The sequence below is a fragment of the Dryobates pubescens genome, chromosome 32 (assembly GCF_014839835.1).
Source record: "Dryobates pubescens isolate bDryPub1 chromosome 32, bDryPub1.pri, whole genome shotgun sequence".
Taxonomy (NCBI): Eukaryota; Metazoa; Chordata; class Aves; order Piciformes; family Picidae; genus Dryobates; species Dryobates pubescens.
In genome coordinates, this window is record NC_071643.1 from 9,269,656 (window position 1) to 9,275,655 (window position 6,000).

The following is a 6,000-nucleotide window of genomic DNA, read 5'->3' on the forward strand; positions in this document are numbered from 1 at the left end:
TATCATAACTACATAAACCATTTGGTCATCCTCAGGACTTAAGGAAGTTCAACAGGAGTCCTGTGCCTGGACAGAAATAGCTCCCCCTGGACCAGTACAGGTTAGAGGTTGATCTGCTGGAAAGCAGTTCCATGGAAAAGAACCCGGGAGCTATGGAGGGTGACAAGCTCTCTGTGAGCCAGCAACGTGCTTTTGCAGACAAGGTGGCCAATGGTTTCCCGTTGTACAGTGAAGAGAGTGTGACCAGCAGGTGGAGGGATGTTCTCCTTCCCCTCTACACTACCTGGGAGAGGCCACATCTGGAGTATTGTGTCCAGTTCTGGATTCTCCCGTTCAAGAAAGGCAGAGAACTACTGGACACTTTGGCAGAGGTTACAAAGATGATGAGGGAACCAGAAGATTTCTGTGAGGAGGAAATTTGGCTGAGAGACCTGGGGCTGTTTAGCCTGGAGAAGAGATGACTGAGAGGAGAGCTTATCAACAGCTGAAGGGCAGGAGGCAAGATCATAGGGCTGAGCCCTTTTCAGTGGTGTTCAGTGACAGCAGATGGCACAGGACAAAAGGCAACAGGCACAAACTAAAACCCAGGAGGTCCCATGTGAGTATGAGGAGAAATCTCCTGTGAGAGCACTGGAGCAGGCTGCCCAGAGAGGTTGTGGAGTCTCCTTCTATGGGGAGATGCCAAAACTACCTGGGCTCCATCCTGGGCAAGCTGTTCTGGGTGACCCTTCTTTAGCAGAAGGGTGGGACAAGGTTATCTCCTGAGGTGCCTTCCAACCCCTAGCACAGAATCAGCTCAGAGGGCCTAGACTCTCTACATCCAAGTTAGATAAAGCCCAGCATAATACAGCATAGCAGTCACACTGAAATGAAGTATAATCATGATGGCTGGAATAGCATGAGTTAAATCCTGCAGCTCCCAGCACCTGGCTCCCTGACAAGTCAGCAATTCCCCTGTGTCTTTCAGTGTAATACTGGTTCCACCATTTGGGGTGGAAAAATACACCTGTCTCTGTATCTGTCTACACTCAGAACACTTTTCAGCCTGAGTAACCAATATTCCTGGATGGTGATTTTTTAAAGGACTAGTTAACCTGGCTATCATTGCATATGTTGACTTGGCTTTACTATGTATCAAGGCTCTATTTATTGCCCTTTGAGGAAATAGGTCTCACTTAAAAACTTGCACCAGAAACTCATTTAAAATGTGGCAAATGTAAACACTTTGTACCTAGTACCTGTCTGCAAACATCATTATTTACACAGCTATTCAACTCCCAGGCAGATAATCTTTTCCAGAGAACAGTTTCAGTTTGCAGATGGAGGTAAGTGCCCTCTGTGTGCACTGCCCTGTTTCCTGACTTCCAGCATTTCACACCTACTACTTAAAATCAAACTTAAACCCAGAGATCACAAGGTATCCAAACAAAAAAACCCCACCCCATTTCACTTATAGTCACAGGAACACACATTAAGTTTCTCTTACCAAAGAATCTTGCAAAACCCCCCAGTTTATTAATAGTCACAGGAAGGGTAAAAGGGTTCTGGGGTTAGGGTTTATTGGACAATGTAACTGAGTGACTTTATGTACTGCCCAATGTCTTCAGCACCAGAACAAGAGGACACAGTCTCAAGCTGCACCAGGGGAGGTTTCGGATGGATGTTAGGAAGAGTCCTTCATAGAAAGAGTGATTGCCCATTGGAATGGGCTGCCCAAGGAGGTGGTGGAGTCACCATCACTGGAGGTGTTTAGGAAGAGACTTGATGGGATGCTTGATGCCATGGTTTAGTTGATTAGATAGTGTTGGATGATAGGTTAGACTCGATCTCAAAGGTCTCTTCCAACCTTCTATTCCATTCACTATCAATCTGAGTTCTCAAGGCAATACAGCAAAGCCTGTAATAATAAATTAAAATACTACTCATTTATATCTGGATTTAAAAAGTACCAAGTCCAAGCAGCAGGCTCTTTTGCTACAACTGGAATTTGCTGTCAGAGCTGCCAGTGGCAACACTTCTTTGCTAGCTTTCAGTACACAAGCTTTTAATTTACAAAAGGAAGGCCTAAAAACCCCAAGTACTATTATTCATTTATAAACACTTAGGTCCTCCTGTGGATTAAAACAGAAAAGGAAGCCAAACACACGGAGAAGCAACAGCTTCACAAGGAAAATCCCTACCCCGGGAAGCAGAGCCTGAGGTAATGAACGGCGTCAAGGAAAGAAGCTTCACTGCACAGCCAGCAAAGTGGTAGAGCTACAACGGGGATTTAAGGCAGCTCTATCTGAAAACAGATGCTCCTCGCAGTTACAGCAGAAGTGTTTTCACCCATTTCTTGAAGTGGGGAGGATGGAGACTCCAACAAGCCCTAGAGAATGGTGGAAACAATTCTTAGGTGCCCAGTGAAGAGCTGGTGCTCAGCAAGTTCCCCTGAACCCGAAGCCACCGCAACGTGAGCGCGAGGCTGCACCGCAGCAAGTCTCCCAGCACTTCCCACTTCCCCAAAGAGCTGCTGCCCCAGGAATGGCCCTCCCTAGGGCCCAAGTCTCTCCCAGTCACCCTGGTGGTCCCCTCTCACCCAAGCTCAGTGGTTTCCACACAAGTGTAAATGCTGTCCATGTCCTCTCTTTGCTCTCCTCTCCTCCACACCACCAGGCTGATCACTTCCAGGGCAAAGATCTTCCACATGCTTCTCAAACACCCACCAAACCCTTCAGTCATGCAGACCTGAAACCCTGTTCCAAAAGGGACTGGGAGCAGATACACAGCTCTGTCCAAAAGGTGATCTGCACACCACAAAGATATCTGCTCCATGCACCAACCCTTGGGTTACAACCACCCACTGGAAACCAACATAGCAGTATGACCTTCCTCAACAGCTCTACTGGACCAGGCAGGGCTTGCTATGGTCATTAAAAAGCCTTTGCCAAAGAAAGGTCTAGGAGAACAGGACTGCATAGCTGCAACAGTCAGAACTACTGAGCTCAAGGTTTCCATGAAGATTTTTCAAGCAGGCAGACCCATACTGAACTTAATTCCCACATCATCTCCCGTCCTTGATCTCTCACCCCAAGCCCTGCACAAGAAGGATCCATCTCTCCCTGGACTATGCCCTCTTCACCCTTACACACTGTGAACTGCTATTCCTTTACACAGAGTGAGGAACAATGGGAGGCCAAAATCACTACTGATTAAGGACAAAGATTTTCCACATGTAGGGAGAACAACTCCTCCTTGCGAGCCCCCTGAGGCTGATTTTGAACTACCTTGCTCAGATTGCCCTGGAGCCTCCAGCTGTCACCCACCGCTTACACAACCCTGGGTGAGTACCGAGGCTCTCTGAATGCTTCCAGTCACTGTGGTGGGGATTACAAAGGTGGATTGTCAGAGCCATCTCTACATACCCACTTTCTGTTCACACAACTCCCCTCAGGAGGTTTTGGCATAAACAAATCCACTACTGAACTCTAGTCCTGACAACTGAGGTGCTTCTGAGCACAAGGGTGTTTCTGTAAAGTACCAGAAGATCATCACTGAAGATGAACCCTGACCTGGAAAAACCAGTTTCCAAGGTAAGCATGGAGCAGCCAAGGCTGCTCATGAAGTGCATGGCCTGAAGGTCCATTTCCAGTTTGGTTCAAACAGATTTAAAGTTGGGCTGCTAATAAAACCAGACTGTTCATCTCCAAACCATAATCCTGCTCTTTCCCTCCTCTGTACCAACACACGAGTGCCTGCACAGCTAGGAATGAGTCAGATTAGCTTGCTGATCCAGTTTAAACCCTCTCCTTCTCCGGGCAGAAGGGTGGATTTTCCTTTGTATCAACTTTGGTATCTACTTGAGCATAGGGCATGTCTCTGCAGGCACCTAAACCAACACAAAATTAGCACTACAAAAACAAGTTATTCTTCTGCTATCTCCAACTGGGTAAACATGGATAGGCAGGCATTATGCCACCACAAAAAGGGAACACCGGCTGGAGGAGGAGAGAGAAGCAGCCAGGCAGCCTTGCTTCACCCTAAGGAGAGGCCTTCTACTGTAAATATTGAAACAAAGGCAATTTGTTCTTTACCTGGAAGTTTTACTTATTTTTGGCAGTGGAGGCCACAAAGATGATGAGAGGACTGGTACATCTCTCTCACAAGGAGAGGCTGAGACCTGCGACTGTTTAGCCTGGAGAAGAGATGGCTGAAAGGAGATCTGATCAATGCTTACCAATACCTAAAGGGTGGAGAGCAAGAGGATGGGGACAGACTCTCTTCAGTAGTGCCCAGCAACAGAATGCAACACACCAGGCACAAACTGGAACCCAGGAGATTCCACCTGAACACAAGGAAAACCTTCCTGTGAGCATACTGGAGCACCGCATCAGGCTGCTCAGAGAGGTTGTGCAACCTCCTCCTCTGGAGAGATTCCAAACTCACCAGGACAATGCCACCTTGGGCAGCCTGCTCTGAGGGACCCTGCTTTAGCAGGAGGTTGGACTAGATGATCTTCAGAGGTCCCTTCCAATCCCCAATATACTGAAATTCCCTGTGACTCTGTGGTTATCTAGAAAAGTTGGCAAAACATTTTCTTTTCCCCCTAGGAGGTCCATTTACATCAAGGGGAAATAACAACATCTAGGGAGGGCAGAGAATAGGGAGACAAATGTGGCTACCAGAGGAGTAACAGCCCTGTTATCATCACTCTCTCCAAATCCCTACAATCATTCTCCAGTTGTTAAGAGAATCCTCCTAAGTACTTCCACTGGGAGGCAGACTCTGCTTTCCATCTGAATGCAAGGGAATGACCAGAGTGGTCTGATGTTCCACTTTCTGCCACAAAATATGGCATTTGACCTGCTTTCTCATTTCTGGGAAACCCAAATGCTCAGGAGTGAACAGGTCTGCTTTATTTCTCAAAATCAGAACAGAAATAGATGTCCTCTTGCTATGCATTCAACAGGAATTGTGCAATGCATGCCAAGGGAAAATGGATGCCCACAGCATGATCAAAGCTACCAAGCTGGATGTTTCACCACCTGTCTGAAAGGCTGAACTGGATTCAGGGTTTGACTTCATTGTGTCCAGTAATCTACAGGGATTTTCAACCAACAAAACCCACCCCACAACATAGTTTGGAAGTTCCCACAATAATACCTGCTCTTCATAGAATCTCAGAATGGTTGGAAGAAACCTTGCAAGGTCATCTAGTTCAACTGCCCCCCACAGGGGGCAAGGACATCTTCAGCTCGAGCAGATTGCTCAGAGCCCCGTCCAGCCTGACCTAGAATGTTTTCAGGGATGGGCCACACACAGACAGTAGAAAGAGGACTCAAATATTTGTTTCCTATGGATACAAGCATGATATGATACATGCCAAGATGGGATATCTTTTTCTTGAGCACACTGGGTATTATCAGGTTAAGACATCTCTGCAGATTCTAAGAGGACGAAATAAAAATCTCCACAAGGATCTTTGCCTCCATCAAGACAGAGAACAAAAAAAATAGAACCTACAGTTACCAGCACTGCAGAACTGGAAAATATTCTGAAGGTATCTCAAAGCTGTCCATGAGGAAAATGATTTCTCTGTTCACAGTTTCCCTAGAAAAACAGAGTGCAGAAGCTTCATTAGAACAATTACATTGCAGATATAAATGACTGACAAGCCTTGGGACTGAATTGCCCAGACAGCTTATAGACTGACTGCTGAGGAACAGACTGAACACATGTTTTCCCACACAGACAACTAAGCTCCCTGCCCCAGCATCACTAGGACCACTGCCTCCCTTCTACACCTGTGTCCTTACCCCCTCTCCCCTCTTTGACACCTGCCAAACAAATTCTGCATGTAAAAGCAGATTCCTCTCTAAATAACCACTTCAATCCTCCTCCTTCTCCCCTCCCCCATACTCACATACTTAAAACACAGATGTTCTCTTTACCAAACAACACACACCTCTAACTTTAACTACATATGCTCTGCTCTCACAGAACAAGTCCATACTGCATCCT